The sequence below is a fragment of the Sus scrofa genome, chromosome 1, assembly GCF_054392235.1.
Source record: "Sus scrofa isolate SSC_HxYL_T2T_F1_AM1 chromosome 1, Sscrofa_HxYL_maternal_Yorkshire_Landrace_v2.0, whole genome shotgun sequence".
Classification (NCBI taxonomy): domain Eukaryota; kingdom Metazoa; phylum Chordata; class Mammalia; order Artiodactyla; family Suidae; genus Sus; species Sus scrofa.
In genome coordinates this window covers 246,353,545-246,371,920 of record NC_139383.1, presented here as the reverse complement: position 1 = coordinate 246,371,920, position 18,376 = coordinate 246,353,545, and the positions used below count along the sequence as shown (strand labels likewise).

The window sequence follows — 18,376 nt, the reverse complement described above, 5'->3', positions numbered from 1 at the left end:
CAACAGGGGAATATTTTTATTTTATTTTATTGATTTTCAAAGCTAACATTCCAGGAAGCCTAAATAAAGCCTTCATTTAGTGGTACAGAGATGTTTTTTACAGGCCTATATAGAGCATTATTTTGTGAAACAAGCACCAAAGATAGTTTCAGGTTTTTTTTTTTTTTTTTTTTTTTTTTTTGCCTTGTAGTTGGAAAACTGGATGCAGGACTGACTTTTCTTTTAGCTGTTGCCTGTGACAAATTTCTTGACCATAGCTTGAGTCTACATTGGAAAACACTGTCTTGTCTTTTGGTAGTGGTTGGAGAAGCAATTTAACATAGTTTTAATAAAAACTGATAATGCTGCTTATTCATTCTGAACTTTGGCAAAATATCTTCACTGCTAAGCAAAGCAGGTGCATCTGAGGTGTCGTTGACATTTCTGCAAAATGTCACCACCAAGTTAATAGCTGATGTGTATGAATCACTTCCAGGAACCAGATTTTAAGCGCAAGAGAGTGTTATGAATGTAACTATCTATTATGATGTTTTCTAAGCTCAACAAAGCAAATTGTATGAGTTGGAATTACTTTGTTTAACTTATTACCCAGGTAATTATTAAGAGAAGGCAGTGGTGTTAATAATAACATTTTGGGATGTGGATTAGAATGAAAATTGCATCACTGAGGAACTAAAGTTTAACCGTGAGTATTTTAATCCTTGCAGTCTTCTTAGGAAATAACAGTGTTTTCTGTTAGATTTATTTCTTTTGCCTGGTTTTCTGCCACAAATGAAGAGATGATTCTTTGCTGGTCTAATGAGATTAAATATTGAAAAAAAAAAAAACAACAGAAAGAGAATAAAATTAAAATGTGCATTGACAAAATCCAGGCCAGTGATCTTTAATTGCTGACAAAGCGAAAACATAACTTTAGGCAAGTAGTTCTTGTCCTAAGCATTTGTGAGACTCTCGTTTTATAGGAATCTTTAGTGCAGGATGGGGCTCAGCACTACCTTAGCCTCAGGCAGGGGGCTCTGCATTGCTGCCGGGCTGAGCAGGAAAGGATGCTGCAGCCCAGGCCCTCTTTGCAGCTCTTGGCTTCTGCCCAGCATGTTGGAGGATTGTGGTGTCAGGAGGCTCCAAGTCCAATCTTAAATCTTCCCGGAACAGCTGTGGAGTCCTGACTAAGTCTCTGTCTTCCTTTAGGCATCTCTAATCTGTTAAAAGAGGGAGGGGCAGAAGAAAATGATCCCACAGGCCCTTTCTCGTCCTGACAGTCTATGAATCTGTATAGAACAGTCTGGGCTCCACTGAATAACCTAATCACTGTTTAATGCTGAATTGTCCTGTGGGGTCATGTTACAGTTAAATGACTCCAAATTGCCATGGTCACACCCAGAGTGCAGAATCGATTCTCTTTATTGTATCATTTATTGAAGGCCCGCGCCTTCCCCCATCTGCTCCAGCAGCTCAGGAGCCACTCTGTTCACAGCACAGCTCCCACTCAGGCTTGTGTTTCTGTACTTCAAACAGCTGTGTGCAGGAGCATTTTGATAACAAGGTCACTTCTTGTGAATCGCTTATCAAGGAGTTTTTGTTGTTGTAACTGCATTATGGCCTGATTTGAGGCATCTAGGTTAGTTATCTTAACAGTGTGTTAAATATGAAAATAAAAAATAAACATGTAAAGACTTTAATTTACTGTATCATAGTAGGCCATCAGACTTGGTTGTCAAAATACCCAAGTCTTAAAATGGTATAATTTCCACAGGTAATGTTGCCACTTAAAATAAGTTTTACAGCCTTTAGAATGTTATATATAATGCAAAACATGCAAGTTCCTGATTTAGATCTCATAATTTTCAAACTGGTCCCTTTCATAACACGTCATGCCATAACCCTTGAATGTGAAGAGTTTGTGGATTTGCACTGTCTGAAACTCGCTTTTTCTTGGAAAACCAAGAAAAAGTTTCTCCTGGAAATGCAGTTTCCCTGTAGGGCTGACAAGGCGTTCATCCCAACCATTGTCCATTGGTAAGTAAATTTGCCATCACTAGAGCCACAGGCTTTAAATAGTTTGCAATAGATTCAAGTTTAACAGCCATTAGATTGATCAATGGCCTGAAATTTGAGAAAAACACAAAAAGCTCCAGCTGATGTATCAGTTCATTGCCATTCCTGAGCCCATTGAGTGTAAATCTGTCCATAAGACTGAGTCTTTTCAAATGCAGTTGTTGGAGTTCCGTGGTGGCTCAGCAGGTTAAGGATCTAGCATTGTCACTGCTGTGGCTCTGCTTACTACTGCGGTGTGGGTTCCATCCCTGATCCGGGAATTTCTGCATGCCTTAGATGCAGCCAAAAAAATGCAGTTGTTAAGCATATGGTAGTTTTTGCTCATGTAATTTAATTTGCCTGTTTTATTTGCTTATTTTAGATGTTTGGGATACTGTTTTCTTGATTTCCTTAAAGTGGACTGTCCCTGCATTTTTGGTAAGTCAGAGAAACCAAAGGCCAGATGAGCAATATGGGTACTTACTTTTCTCCTTTAATATTTCAGTTCAATAATGTCTGCATTTTTATGAGTGCTCAGCATGAGAGTCCTGTAGGGATATCAGGGTATGTAAAATAGGCCATGCACTTTAACCCCGGAGAGAATAAATGGAATATATGACCAGGCAGCTCTCTGACATGTAGCTGCTAGAGGCCTGTTGGACCTTCCAGAAAGGAGAGATGTGAGTTGTCTTTGTGAGGATGCTGTGATTACTATACCCATTGTATACATAAGAAACCTGAGAATTAGAAGGTTTAATCAACTTGCTGCAAGTGACGCTAAGTAGCAAAAATGGAGCTTTTCACAACTGAATCTTTGGTGTGTCTTGAATGTTGGTCATCTTAGGATTCCATGCTGCAGTCTCTTCCTCTTTGCTCTTAGTCTCTCTGCCTGATGTCTTCCACCCCTGTGGTTTCTAGAAGTATGTCTAACTGGTGACAATTTCTTTATTTTATTTTATTTATTGTATTTTATTTTTAATTTTAAAATTTAATTTAATTTTTTATTTATTTTATTTTATTTTTATTTTATTTTGCTTTTTAGGGCCTCACCATCAGCATATGGAAGTTCCCAGGCTAGGTGTCCAATCAGAGCTGCACCTGCTGGTTTCTAAAAGTATGTCTAACTGGGGACAATTTCTTTATTTTATTTTTTAATTTTATTTTTTATTATTTTATTTTATCTTTAATTTTTTACTTTATTTTATTTTATTTTGATTTTTAGGGCCTCACTGGCAGCACATGGAAGTTCCCAGGCTAGGGGTCGAATCAGAGCTGCACCTGCTGGCCTACACCACAGCCACAGCAACACCAGATCTGAGCTGGGTCTGCAACCTACACCAGAGCTCGTGGCAAAGCCAGATCCTTAACCCACTGAGCAAGGCCAGGGATCAAACCCGTATCTTCATAGAGATAATGTTGGGTTTTTAACTCACTGAGCCACAATGGGAACTCCCAATTTCCTTATTTTTAACCCCCATCTTTAAAAAAAATTCCATGACCATATTCTCACCCACTAACAAATGGAAGTTCCATAGGCATGACTGACCCAACATATCCAAGTCCTAATTTTTCTATAAAAATCATCCCTCCTTTTACATTCCCTTTCTTAGGAAACTACTAACATTATAATTAAAAAATAATAACCCAAAATCTTCCTTGCCTCCTTCCTCTGTTTCTCCATCGGTCTACCTCTAGTGGGTTCTGGGGCTCTGCTGATTCAGTGACCTCTCTGTAATCATTCTTGAATCTGTCCATATTCTCTCTCTCTCTCTGCAGACCTGAGAATTTTTTACCCTCGTTTGCGCAAGAGGCACTGGTTTCTGCTCAGAGTTTCTCCAGCATCGCTTCATCTTCCACCCTGTAATCAGGGTAATCTTTAAAACAGAAATGCAATTAATACTTTCTTGTCCTGCCTGCAGCATAGAGTGAAGCCTCCTTAGCAAGCACCCAACATCAGAACCCCTCAGAGCCTGACTTCACCTACCTTTGTTTGCATCTCTTATTTTGCTTCCTAAATGAATGGTAATCTGTAGACACAGAAAACTTTGCTTCCAGTCATGGCCAAGTTCTTTTATGCCTCTTTGCCTCATGCATGCAGTTCCCTCACTGCACATCCCATCCTCATGAAGCGAGGTGAATTCCTGTCTCTCCAGGAGGTCACTCCACTGTCAGAGTTCCTGTGAAGCGCCATCTCCACAATTCCTGCCTTCCCCGTGCCCCAGCACAACTGTGGTGCACACTTTGTGTTCCTGCAGCTGTGCGTGTATGTTGGCAGCTCTCTTGGGACCTGGTAACAACATATGGAGAAGACATCTGTCTCTCTCTCAGAGCTTGCTGGTTGAGGATCCCAGAGCTTGGCATACATCTGACATTTGTTGAATGACCAAAGGATCGCTATTTTGCAGTGGAAAGTATTATTTAGTTTTCTCTTGTCCCTCTAACAAATTCCCATTAGCCTAGTGGTTTAGGCAACAAAAAATGTATTATCTTACAGCATGGAGATTAGAAGACTGAACTGAGTCTCATAGGGTGTTATGGTTGAACTGTGTGTCTTCGTTTTCCTGAGTCTTTGTTTCCTCATCTGTGAAGTGAGGACAGTGATATTCACCTGTCATCTGTTAGGGTATGTGTGTGTGTGTGTATTAAGTAAGAAATATGTGAAAATGGTATAGCACTGCGTTTATTAACTAGTCTTTAGCATGAACTAGTTTCCGTTTTTTTCCTATTTAGTGCAGTAGTTTTCAAAGGTCAGCACATACCAGCTCCTTTTGGGGCTCTGCTGACCAGTTGGGCAGCCACTGGCTGCCTGAAGTGTGGCTAATCCACGCTGAGAGGTGCTGGATGTTTTAAATTAACACTGGGTTTTGAAGACACTATAAAAATTGTAAAATACCTCATTAATGTTTTAACTGGTAACATGATAGAATATTTTTGCAGTACTGAGTTAAATATATTAATAACATTAATTTCACCTATTTCTGTTTACATTTTTTCATGTGGCTGCTGAAATTTTTATTTTTTAAATTTAAATTTTTTTAATTTTTATACAACTTTTAAAGGTTACTTTCCATTTACAGTTACTACAAAGTATTGGCCATATTCTCCCATGTTGCACAGTAATACATCCTTGAATTACATATTTAGATTACATTCTACTGCTATGGAACAGTCTGTTACTGGACTGGGGACCTGCTGATCCCCAGCTTCTATTTCCTTGTAACAAACCACCCAAAACGTAGATGCTTAGAACAATACTGCTTTTTATCTTTCAAAATTCCTAGAATTGCTGTATGTCCCTGGAGGGCCCTCAGCTGCTCTCCTCCAGGTGTCTCATGTTTGCGGTGGGATGGCCACAGGCGGTGGCTCGGCCTGCAGCCTGCGTTTCTGCCGCCAGGGTGCTCCTCCCTGAGTCATCTCAGCCCCCAGGCCTTCTCTGCTGGCCTCTTGCCAGTGAAGAGCCCTGGGTTGCAGCCCACAGCCCTCAGGCCTTATTCATGTCTGGTGTGCAGATCTCAGCACACCTTCTCCTTGTTCTTCTACTGGTCTGAGCAGTCACAGAGCTGGTCTCGACCCTGGGTCGGGGGAGCAGCACAAGTTTCACCAACAACTTCATGGGGCAGAGCTGGACACTGAGAGGGAAGGCGGAATTCTTTGGGGCCGTCTTGGGGTCAAGCTGGTCACACTCCCCTTGCCCAGAGAAATGGCCATCCAGCCTGTCCAAAGTGGGACTTCAGGCTCTGTGTATTCCACAAGCATCCCCAGGGGTAGGAGAACTTGCCTAGGGGCTTTCATAAGATCATGGAGATCTTTGGTCCAATAATGTCTCTAGTAGTTAATTCTAAAAGAAATTTAGGAAGAGGCCAAAGGATGACTTTTTTTCTGGATTTTAAACCATCTCTTGTTACCTCCACAATCATATATATAATAATAGAATGGTTATAAAGCCATCATTGCTTTTGTTAATGTTCATCATTAGCTGGGGTTGGAGGCAGGTTCCAGAGTCCTAAGGAGTGGGCTGTGCATGTGGCAGAATATAAACTGTGTGAATCAGAGTTCCCGTCGTGGCTCAGTGCTTAACGAATCCGACTAGGAACCATGAGGTTGTGGGTTCGATCCCTGGCCTTGCTCAGTGGGTTAAGGATCCGGCGTTGCTGTGAGCTGTGGTGTAGGCTGCAGACGCGGCTCGGATCCCGCGTTGCTGTGGCTGTGGCGTAGGCCAGTGGCTACAGTTCCGATTAGACCTCTAGCCTGGGAAGCTCCATATGCTGTGGGTGTGGCCCAAGAAAATAATGAAGAAAAAAAAAAGATAAACTGCGAATCCACAGGAGAGAGCAAGAGTCATCTCTGAGTGTACAAGTGAGTGTGTGTGCATGTGTGTGCACCTGGGCATGTGTGTCTGTGTGTGCAAGTGCATGCACGTGTGTACCTCTGGATGTGTGTGCATCTGGGTGTGTGTGTGTGCATGTGAGTGTGAGCATGTGTGTACGTCTGGATGTATGTGTGTATCTGGGCATGTGTGTCTGTGTGTGCATACATGAGCGTGTGGCCTGTGCTCAGAATGCGGGCGCTGGAGCCCGCATGTGTGGTTGGACTCCCAGCTCTGCCCCTTCGCTATGTGACCTAAAGGGAATTTCTTAAGTTTTTTAATTGCCTTCATTTCTTCACATATAAAATGGGGCACAACAAAATCCTATAACTGTTGAGAGGATTAAATAAGTCAACACCTATAAAACAGGCACAACACTGGATGGCACACAGCCAGGAGCTCAGCAGTGCTATTTTATTTCTATAGAGCTGTTTACGGTTCAGTTTTATACCTCACTAATCTCCTTTCTCTCTCTCTATGTCTCTCTCCCTTTCTCTCTCCAGGGAGTGGAAAAAGAACTGATGAGGATGACAGCAAATCCATTGCCCATATGAGTGGGACCAGTTCCACAAGGTCAACCCAGATGCAGAACGGTTGCAGTGGTTAGATCCAAAACATCCCCGGCGTGGCCTTCATTGTACGTGACTTGTTAGCTTCTTACCTAGAGTGGGGCATCCTACAGATGCTGTCATGTGGAGAGTTACAGCATGTAGAATCTAAATCTTACCCTGGGGTCCTTTTAGAAGGTCAGCTCTTTTTTGCTGTGTTTCAATGAAAACGTTGTGCCCTCTGGTTAAATACACCTGTTTTGTCCTGACAAAAGTCTTAGCGGATAAATGTTTTTAAATTGGTTAAAAAAATAAAATCACATGCTCAGATCAAAGCTATACAAGACATTCACTGACATTATTAGATTCATACGGTTGCCAACTTTGTAGCTAAACTATAACATCTACTTCCAATATTCAATACTAGAAAACTAGTCAAAGGGGGTGACCATCCTTGCTTTGCTGTCAATTAGCCTTGTGGTCTTGGACATGTCACCAGCCAGGTTTGATCCATTTCCTCGTCTGTAAAACAAGCAGTTTGGCCTTTTGGGCCTGGGGCACTCTCAGCTCTGTAGGTCATTAAGCAGTGGGAAGAACAGCTTGGTGACCCACGTTAATGAGGACCCTCGTCACCCGTACTTTTTAAATATTGGAGTATTGGAAGTTTTTGTTAGGGCTCAGTGGTAACAAACCCAACTAGTGTCCACGAGGCTGCGGGGTCGATCCGTGGCCTCACTCAGTAGGTGAAGGGTCCAGCATTGCCGTGAGCCATGGTGTAGGTCGCAGATGTGGCTTAGATCTGGCATTTCTGTGGTTCGGGTGTAGGCTGGCAGCTGCAGCTCTGATTCAACCCCTAGCCTGGAAACTTCCGTATGCCATACCTACGGCTTTAAAAAGGAAAACAAATATTGGAACATTGATTTTTCTCACTTCAGAATTTAAGTGAAAAAAAAAAAGGTAATGTTTTAAGCTCCAGTGGAGACAGAAAAATCTGTTTTTTAATGTATTAAGAAAGAAAACATTTTTTGCAATAAAAACAGTTTGTCTATAAAAGAGGATATTTTGTAATCTCAGGATACTTACAAAGCCTACTTTTGAATTCAGTGTTAAAAGTTCTAATGAAAATATATAAAAGTATGCTACTAAAAGCGTAGTCATATGCTACTGAAAATGCAATGCCCAGGAAATGGGCAATGTTACACTTCACCTAAAAAAAAATACAAAAATACGCAAGTTGACTACCAGGGGCTGGTGAAAGGGAGAAACTGAGAGTGATGATTAGTGAGTATATGCTTTCTTTGGGGGATGATGAGAATGTTCTGGAATTGTACTGTGGGAATGTTGCACAACTTTGTGAATAAACTAAAACCCACCAACTTGTATACTTTGAATGTTGAATTTGATGGTATGTGAATTACAGCTCATTAAAAAAATAACGCGGGTACTTAGAATGAGTGAGCATTTTGCCAAGCGAAAACATGCATGCCTGAAACCCCTTATGGTTTTTGCATAATTTCCAGTATAAGGCAAATCCCCTGACTCCCTGGTTGCCAGCATTCCCTTTCTTACGTAATGAACAGCGGAAGAAATGTTATGCATGGTTCTGGAACATCATTTCTTTTGAAGAGGAATTGTGGTTAGGTGAGTGAGAGTCCTTTGTCTGAGGTGAGTAGTGACTCATCTTCACCAATGGCCTGATGGGTCTTACTCTCCCTGAAGCTGTGCTGTCTCACAGGCTTCCCCACTGAACCGTCTGCAAGAGCTGAAGGTGTCAACTGTTGATCCCTGGGGCGGGGGACAGAAAGGCCTGGGTTTTGGTTTTGGTTTTCAGTGGCCCTGCACCAACTAAATCATGCCCAACCAGAGACTTTGTTTTTTGTCCGCATCCACTGCATGCGGAAGTTCCAGGGCCAGAAATCAAACCTGTGCCACAACGACGACCTGAGCCACAGCAGTGGCAGCACTGGATCCTTAACCTGCTGTGCCACCAAGAAACTCCCCAACCAGAGACTTGAGCTTAGCTTGGTTCATAGATAGGGCCAGGCCCCAAGCAGCTTGCCGAAAAAAACTGACTTAATAGCCTTTATTTATTATACTACATAATCTAAAAACATCCCTTTTAGTTGAACTGAAACAGTGCCATGTAGCAGTTTTTTCTCCTGTTTGTGATCTTTACGACGAGACCTTAAATTCCCCAAGCTTCATTATTTTTAAATGAATATTGACCAAGTATGTTTACACGCACAGGTTATAAATAGCCACAGCATCAGTTAGCTTTTCAAAGTGTGCCTTCCCTCTACTGACGAGTTCTAGTTTCTTGGGGTTTGTTTGATTTTTTTTTTTTTTTTTTTTTTTAACTGTAAAATTGGTTCTGTCCTCAACACCTCTACTGTCAAGTCCCATTTCCCACTTTTTGGACTCAGGAAAAAAAAGATTACATTTTTGACCAAAAAGAATGCCTTGCTGTTGGGGAATTGTCAAACTGTTATTTTTGGGTCCTAGTGAGATGAAAGTTCTGCCACTGCTCTTGGCCTCACTGGCATCTACGGAACTCAGAAGGACCTAACACCTGAGTGCTGACATACAGAGCTCATTCATGTTCAGGTATTTAGCACAATTGCACAAAACTGGGTCAGTATACATGTTAGTATGTATGTTCATCCTGTTTCCCCCAAAGTCTCTGTATTTGTCTTACATTCTGTATTTCAAAGGTTACCTTTCATACAGAAGTATTATCTTGGTCTTTGCTTCTGGATAGTATGGCCAGTACCCCCCAATTGATTAGGTTATACAGGTGCCTCTGATAGACAATGCAGTCATCTTTACCTATTTGAACCTGGATAAATATTTTTGCAACAAAATCCCAATTAAGGAGTTAAAGTGCCAATTCACAATCTTGTTTAAAGAAAAGCTCTTTCCGTTGCCTTGCTAGGAAATCAAGATTATGTCATGTTATGGTTATACAACACTTGATTTCATGAACGTGTTCTCAAATTCAAAGAGAACGTGTTCACAAATTACGTTGTGGTGCAGCGGAAACAAATCCGACTGGGATCAATGAAGATGCGAGTTTGATCCCTGGCCTCACTCAGTGGGTTAAGGGATCCAGTGTTGCCATGAGCTGTGCTGTGGGTTGCAGATGCGGCTTGGATCCCGTGTTGCTGGGGCTGTGGTGTAGGCCAGCAGGTGTAGCTCCAACTTGACCCCTAGCCTGGGAACTTCCATATGCCACAGGTGTGGCCTTCAAAAGCAAATACATACATACATATATATATATATATATATAGAACAAAAATATCTAATGTGTTTAATTTAGACTTGATTTGCATAGTTCTGTGCAAGAAACTCATCTGGGTTCAATTTTTCCTTTGAGAGCTTTTAAAAATATTTTTTATGTATCCTGACACTTTGGATAATATTTTAGTTTTGTCATGGAAAACAATGTTGGATATGGAGACATTTTTCACTGTTAATTTTTAGTCTCATGCATTTTCATAATTTATTTTTTTTCCACTTGCTGCTTTATGTGGCAGATGTGACATTTGATTATTTAATACTAAATGTGATTTGCATAAAGCCAAACTGCAGAACCCTCTTGCTGAAGATAAAATCGAGGTGAAAGATAAAGATTTATTTTCATATTTGTACAGTGATTGGCTTCAGAGTGATGGTTTTTGTGGGCTTTTATTGTATGTGTGTGTAAAAATTTCATAGGTATATATTAAGTAGGCCTCTGAGTATTGAATAATTGTTTTATGATTTTGATTTACATGGTTTACATTTTCATAGTATCGGCTGTATTTCGTTTATACTGTTGATTTCTCCTCAAACCATTAATAATTATCCCATAAAGTATAATTTTTATAGCATTGCAAATGTCTAAGGAACTACAAATATTTTCTGCAGTGTAAATTCAGTAAAGCATGCTTGCTTTGGCCTTCTGGGTGTTCGCTTCAGCTTTACTGCAGGCCTTCCTGAAGTAGTCTTAGTGCTAGGATGTGCTCAAAGGAAACTCATACCTCCCAGGCACTTGTCTTTTCTGGCCTACCTTGCTGGGAGAGGAAAGAATGAACACACCAGGTATGGAGCTGTGACACAGCCTTGTCATCTCACCAGTTCAGGGTGTGATGGCCAGGAATAGTGAGGCTTTCATAGAAAAATTCCAGGACATGCTCTGGCCTTGCACATGACCTCAGGGGTGAGTCTTTTTCTCTGACACTCATCCTTCCGCCTCTCCCCATCCTGCCTGGCTAATTCCTGCTCATTCTTCCACTTTAGCTTAAGCATCATTTCCTTTGGGAAATTTCCTATCTCAACCCCAAACCAGGATAAGGCTTCCTGTTCTCACTTGTGTAGCCCACCCTTTCTAACTGGTCAGCATCCTTACTGCCTTCATACTTGTTCATCAAGACATACCCTGAGCCTTATGCCTTATCCCTATTGTATGCTACTGCCTCCCCTCGGCTATACACAGTGTTTCCAAGAAATTAACTGTTTAATTTAGGCTTTGCAGAATTTCTGCAGGCACATGTACACAGAAGTCAAGGACCATGTACGTAAGAGGCGGCATATTTTAGTGGCCGTCGGTCTGAGCTCTGCAGCCAGCCTGCCTGGTTTGAACCTGGTGTCATATACCTACTAGTAGGTAGTTGTGAACAAGGGGCTTAACCTCTGTGTACTCCAGTTTCTTCATTGGTATAATAGGGTTGATAACAGTACCTTTTGCATGGAGGGGTTATGAAGAATTAAGAAGTTAACATATGGGAAGGGCTTGCAATAGAACCAGCTCTTGATTGCTCTCAATTAAAAAAGGAAAGGTTTTGAAGCACCACTGATTGCATTGGTCTTGTTCAAGACCCTGGATACTGTCATCAGTGTGTGAAAGAACTCATGAATTTTACCAGTTTAGCTGTGGGGGCAGGGCTTGTAGAGGACACTTAGTTTTTTTTTTTTTTTGTCTTTTTGTCATTTCTTGGGCCACTCTCAGGGCATATGGAGGTTCTCAGGCTAGGGGCCTAATTGGAGCTGTAGCCATTGGCCTACACCACAGCCACAGCAATGCAGGATCCGAGCTGTGTCTTTGACCTACACTACAGCTCACAGCAATGCTGGATCTTTAACCCACTGAGCATAGGCCAGGGATCGAACCTACAACCTCATGGTTCCTAGTCGGATTTGTTAACCACTGAGCCATGATGGGAACTCCTTTTTTTTTTTTTTTTTTTGATTTACTTTGTCTTAAGTTCATTGACCTCCCACGTTTCTTGGTATTTTGATGGACACAAAGTTGGAGTATCATATAGGTTAAAATATTGTGTAGAATGGATTAAAGGAGAAGGAAATCATTGAAGAAAAGTGGGGGCTTAAAAGTTAAAATGGAAGTTGTGAATGGAGTTCTCTGAGAGTTCCCTGGTGGCCTACTGGATTAAGATCTGGCCTTGTCACTGCTGTGGCTTGGGTCATTTGGAACCCATGCCAATTCCTGGCCAGGGAAATTCCATATCTCATGGGCATAGCAAAAAAAAAAAAAAAAAAAAAAAATGTGAATGGAGTTCTTCTAAGTGTGGGATCTCCATTGTTTTAAGGGTTGATCTGATGAAGTAGTTGAAGGGATTAACAAACTCTCAGAACTCTGACTGGGATCTTGAATCTAAATGAAGGTAAAAGTGGTGGTGGGTATTTCTAACACAATGGAAACTAACCTTTATGTTTATACTGTGGCAGGTGGCTTGTCCACGAGGATCTCTAGTGGATACATCCAGAAGTCCACAAGATGGGACTTTTGTAAAGCATATTGTTTTGCAAGTTTTAAAATAAAAATAACACCTTTTCTTTCCAGACCTAGATGTTAAGATATGTCTTTATCACTGAAAATGGAAAATAGGCACAAAAACTTCAACTTGAAATAATAGGGTGAGATAAGTGTTCAAATATAAAATTCTAGGGATAATTTCCCAGTTTAAAAAACTTTTTCCTGCAGCTATAAATCAGGTTTATTTGTGAATTTATATTTCTTAAATTTCTATAGAGTGGGAATTTAGTTGTAAGGCCCTTAAACTTGAGACCTCTCGGGCTGGCAGTTCACGAACCACATTTTGTGACATACGTTTTTGTAGAGTCCTACATTGTCAAATTTTGTGACATTTGACAGTATTGGTGCTGCTTTAGTGGCATATTAAACTACAAGACCTGATGGTAAGTCTATTAACCACCATAATTTTGACATAGTGATGAAGGTAAATGGTGTTTTGAGACATCTGTAGGAATCTAGTATAAATTATAAATATCTCTAATTTCTATGGGTGACACAGTCACAGATACCAATAATCCTACTGGGGTTGGCTGCCAACATGAAATACTAAATTTCAATTAGTGTTCAGTGAAAATAAACATGTAATTTTGTTCCCATCCAAGGTAGAAATATGGATTTTTACCCATCCGTGGGTCCATGGCCCTAGGTGAGAATGTCTGCCCTGGATGAGAAGCTACAAACATCGTATATTCAGATGAGAATTCCCATGTAGTAATCAGAACTCCAAGCTTGACTGTGAAGTGTGAATTCTCTCCATGCTCCAGTTCACACCTACTTCAGCCTGAAAACCTCCTATGGGAAGTGGGGCTTGGTCTCCCTGTTCTGTCCCACCCCAATCTACCACTTACTGTTAATACACCACCCTTGGGCTCTGAGCAAGTGGATCCTGGTGCTGACACTATAGATGCTGTTCTTGATGTTAGCAGGCTCAGTCTCACAGAAGAAAAAGAATGTGTCTGGCCAACGGTTCTTGGCCATCACATGTGCTGAATTAAAGGATAAAATGCGACCCTTTCAGGAATGTGTTGTAGTCTACCTCCTGCCTTATAACTGTAGCTCTGAAACTAGCCTGATTTTATCATCCCTTTTAGAGGCAGGAGTATGACCTGAAGAAGTAAGGAAGATAGAAAGATTGAGGATAATTGGGTTAAGAATCAGAAATATTGACTCTTTTCTGGGGTAAGATGGTATATCATTTTTCTCCTCTAAAACCCCATTGAAACTAGAGTCAAACGAATTTTTTCTTTTAAAGATACAAAGACAAAAGATAGTAGCAATAAAATTGTGAAGCTGGAAAGCAGGTGGAAAATTTGGAACCAAATTAATAACCTAAGAAAGCCGAATCCTAAGCCAGTAGTGGGGGAAAGCAGAGCAATCTAGATTTACATTGTAGATTCCCCCAGAGGCTCAGGAACTGGCAGAAACAGGTACCTCTAGAACTGGGGGAATAAGGGAAGGTGGGGTGAAAGCAGTTTGAGAAGCGATTCTGTCCTTAAGGATTGTTCTCCCTTGAGATGCCGCTACAGCCCTGACCAAAGTCTGGAGATGTATTTTTGAAGTAAAACAGGGATGCTGGATTGAGGCTGAGGCCCAGCACAGTTGAGTGTATTGCTTTTCAAAAAGCAGAGAAATTAAATAACAGTGTGTAATCTGGGTGCTCAGTGCTAAAAGGTAATACTACCTGCTCAGCTTTCAGGAACTGATGCCTTTATCTTCCAAAGTTGTTTCCCTGAAGAATTGATCAACTAAGAGGAAAGGCCTCCTTCCAAGAAATGCACCCTGCCCCCATCACTCTACAGTAAAGTTCAAAGTTGTTAAGTTGCTCCCATGACTCAGAGCTTTCAAGCAGTATTTTAGCTTCCCCCAACAATGGAAGATCAGTGGATTTTTGTGGAAAGGCTCTAACATGGAAAACAGAGATTAAATAAAAGAGAAAAATACCAATTTGGGGAAATAGAGCTTGGATATAGGAAAAAAACTTGTCATTAATATATTTAGAGAGATAGACAAAACTACTGCAGCCATGAAACAATAACAAGGTACTATCAATAAGGAGCATTCATAGAGCAAAAAATAAGCTCTTAGAAATTAAAAACATTACAGCAGAAATTTAAAAAATTAATAGCAAGTTTGGAAGGCAGATAAGAGTTTTCTGGAAAGAAAAGCACAAAGAGAAACCAGGAGAGGAAGAAGTCCAACATCTAAAAATAGCTGTTCCAGAAGGGAAAGCTGGATGTCATAAATAAATAGCCCAAAATGAATTTTCAGAATCGAATGAAATGAGTTGCTAGGTTGAAAGGGCCTTCCTAGAACCTGGAGAATGATTGAAAATAGAATATACCATCTATGCTTAGTTAAAAAAGTCTCTAAGTTTTCAGAGAGAAGAAGAAAGAAAATTAGGAAACAAGAAGTATAATAGAGGTGCACATTTCAGCAGAAACGCCAGCTGCAAAGGGCAGTGAAGCAGTGCTCTCAGATTTCTGAAAGAATTATTTCTAACCTTTAATTCTGTACCTAGCTAAACTATCAATAGAATGTCAACAATACTCATGACATTTTCAAGACATTCAAGGTCTCTAAAAACTTCTCTCAGATACTATACCTGCTTGTAAAAGAAGCTCCTTAGAGGACTTGTTCCAACAGAGGAAAAGTAATTGACATGGAGTGTAAGAAATAGGAGATTCAGCACAGGATTGGGATGAAGTTCATTCCCCAGAAAAACAATGAAGGGGAGAGCCCAGGATGAGAAACTGTCAGTTGCAGAAGGTCCACATTGGAACAGTGTCACTTAAGAGAGCTGTCCTCACAAAGTGCCATCACAGCATATTTTTCTCTGAGGATGGAAAGGCGAGGTGAGCCTGACCCCGGTTCTCATCTGTGCTCTCTTGTCCTTGCCTCCACATGCTGATGGAGTTCCTGCTTCCTTCCCCTTCATGCCCTGCTGCTTGGGTTAGCTGTTCATTCTGCCTTGGAGAAGTATGCTGTTTCTACCATTTGGTAGGAGGCCCTGTGGAATGATAAAACGAGAGAGAAGGAGGGAGGGCGAGAGAGCACGAGCAAGCACGAGTGCAGAACACTCTCCCTGCCTGTTTTGCCACAGACGTCCTGTACCCAGCTCACACTAGATCCTTTCAGATGGCCCATCTCTGGTAAGCCTTGTTTCCAGCGACGAACTCATTGGATTTCCAACTGAAGGACCCAGAAGGAGGGAGGGGAGGGAGGGAGAGAAAGAGGGAAGAGGAAGATGAGTGTTACATGGAACACAATTTTCCAACATTCTCTAATTTTTAGATAATTGCATTTCATTCACAAAATTTTAAGTCACTTTGTGTTTTTCATATCTACAGACAAATGGGTCTTTTTTTAAGGAAATGTAACATTTATTAAATATTATTATTGATTTATAAATTCTTTCAGTAATGTCTTTCACAGCATTTGCATCCAATATAGGATCCGGTCTAGTGCATTTACCTGTTGTGTTATCCTGTTTTTTTTTTTTTTTTTAATTACTCAAAGGAATTTATCACATCTGTAGTTATATAATGATCATAACAATCCAATTTCATAGGATTTCCATCCCATAACCCAAGCAGACAAATGGGTCTTCACTACAGTATTTTTAATTTCTAGAGTAAATACTCTGTTGAATAATTCAGGTTTTCAGACCCTGTGTAGACATTTGTCACTTTCTTTTCACCCAGCACCTGCGTACCCTTCGTCTTTAGGAGGAATCCCACACCAGGAATGTTCGTGGGAAGCAGAGCCTCACTTCCCTTGCTTGGTTTGTGCTTATAATATATAATCTGCCCTGGGCTCTTAGGCCTCCTCACTGATTTTGTGAGTTACCCACAGCCTTTAGATAGGATTATTTTCTGCTAAGACTAAAGAAAAAAAAATGAATACATTTAGTCCATCAATCTTTCTAGCTTGCTTACATGTGCATCTCTTAATTTTGATATCATAGCCCCAAATAATTCATATAGTGTATGTATTATTTTTCTGTTTTTCTTTTTGTCTTTTTAGGACCATACCCATGGCATATGGAAATTTCCAGGCTATGGGCCCAATGGGAGCTGCAGCTGCCGGCCTACACCACAGCCACAGCAACGTGGGAGCCAAGCTGCATCTGCAACCTATACCACAGCTCACAGCAATGCCAGATTCTTAACCCACTGAGCAAGGCCAGGGATTGAACCCATGTCCTCACGGATAATAGTTGGGTTTGTTATTACTGAGCCACAACGGGAATTTCCAGGCTTTTCTTTTTTGATCTGATGAATTACTACAAACTTATTACCTTACAGTTTTGGAGGCCACAAGTACAAAATGGGTCTTATGCACTAAAATCGAGGTGTCAGCATGACGGGATTCTTCTAGAGACTGTAGGGAGAATCTGTGTCATCTTTTCCAGCTCCTCAGAGGCTGCCTGTGTACCTTGGCTCATGGGAGTCAACCCAACTTCCTTTTCTGACCTCACATCTCCTCTGGTTCAGACTCTTCTCCTTTGCAAGGACCCCTGCGATTTCGTTGAGATGACCTGATTAATGCAAGAAACCCTCTCCATCTCAAGATCATTAATCACATCTGCAAAGATCCTTTTGCCAGGAAGGTAACATACTTACAGTTTTGTGGATCAGTACTCTGATGGGCTCTGACTCCTTGTGCTGCAACATCACAATAATTTTGTACCATTATTTTTTTCTTTTTACATTCCAAGTTCTTAGGTGATGTAAATTTTAAGAAGGAAGACTGCTTTATTCTTTAATAGTTTGCCTTTTAATCTTCTAATTTTGAGGATATTTCTAAGAAAGCACACAAACATTTTGAGACCTTTCTTATTTTTGCATACGAAGTGATTTTTAAAATTCGCATTTTTTTTTTTTTTTTTTTTTTTTTTTTTTAGGGCTGCACCCATGGCATATGGAGGTTCCCAGGCTAGGGGTTAAACTGGAGCTGTAGCTGCCAGCCTACGTCACACCCACAGCAACTTGGAATCCGAGCCGTGTCTGCGACCCACACCATAGCTCACGGCAATGCCAGATCCTTAACCCACTGAGCAAGGCCAGGGATCGAACCCGCATCCTCATGGATGCTAGTTGGGTTTGTCAACCACTGTGCCATGACGGGAACTCCACAAGTGCTGTTTGAAAATAGGAAATGAGCATTTATAATTTCCAACATTGTTTATCTCAGTGACCACAACTTGACATAAAACTGGCCAACTAAACATTTATATACCATCAATTAGAAGAAATACTCTCTGAAAGTTTGGGCAGAAAGAAAAGCCAAAAACAGCGATGCCCTCTGTGCCTGAAGAACATATCATTTAGTTGACAGGATCACAGAAGAGGCTGTCTCCTCAGCAACTGGAGAAAATGGAGCCATGGATCGATTCCAGCTGTGTAGTGACTGGGAGAACGTGCATTCCTGTGGGTTTCTTCGCCAGCCACTGGGTTAATGTGTACCCTGTGCCTCTTAGTATTTCAGAGGCTGTTCAAATGGCTGTAAATGGATACAGTCCTTTGAGGAGTTTATAACTCTGGAGATTGGAGACTCGATGGGATTTCAGTGGGAGCACTGGACAAGCACACAGATGAATTGCTAAAAATACACATC

The 18,376-nt window shown here is 41.0% G+C and overlaps 1 long non-coding RNA gene across 1 annotated transcript; it reads left to right on the top strand.

The window, feature by feature from the left end:
- Positions 1-572: 572 nt before the first annotated feature.
- LOC146407082 (uncharacterized) lies at positions 573-8,330 on the top strand. The gene is made up of 3 exons (XR_014823893.1): positions 573-685; positions 2,417-2,472; positions 6,904-8,330. It is a non-coding gene; the product is annotated as an uncharacterized LOC146407082 (long non-coding RNA).
- The last annotated feature ends 10,046 nt before the right edge of the window (positions 8,331-18,376 follow it).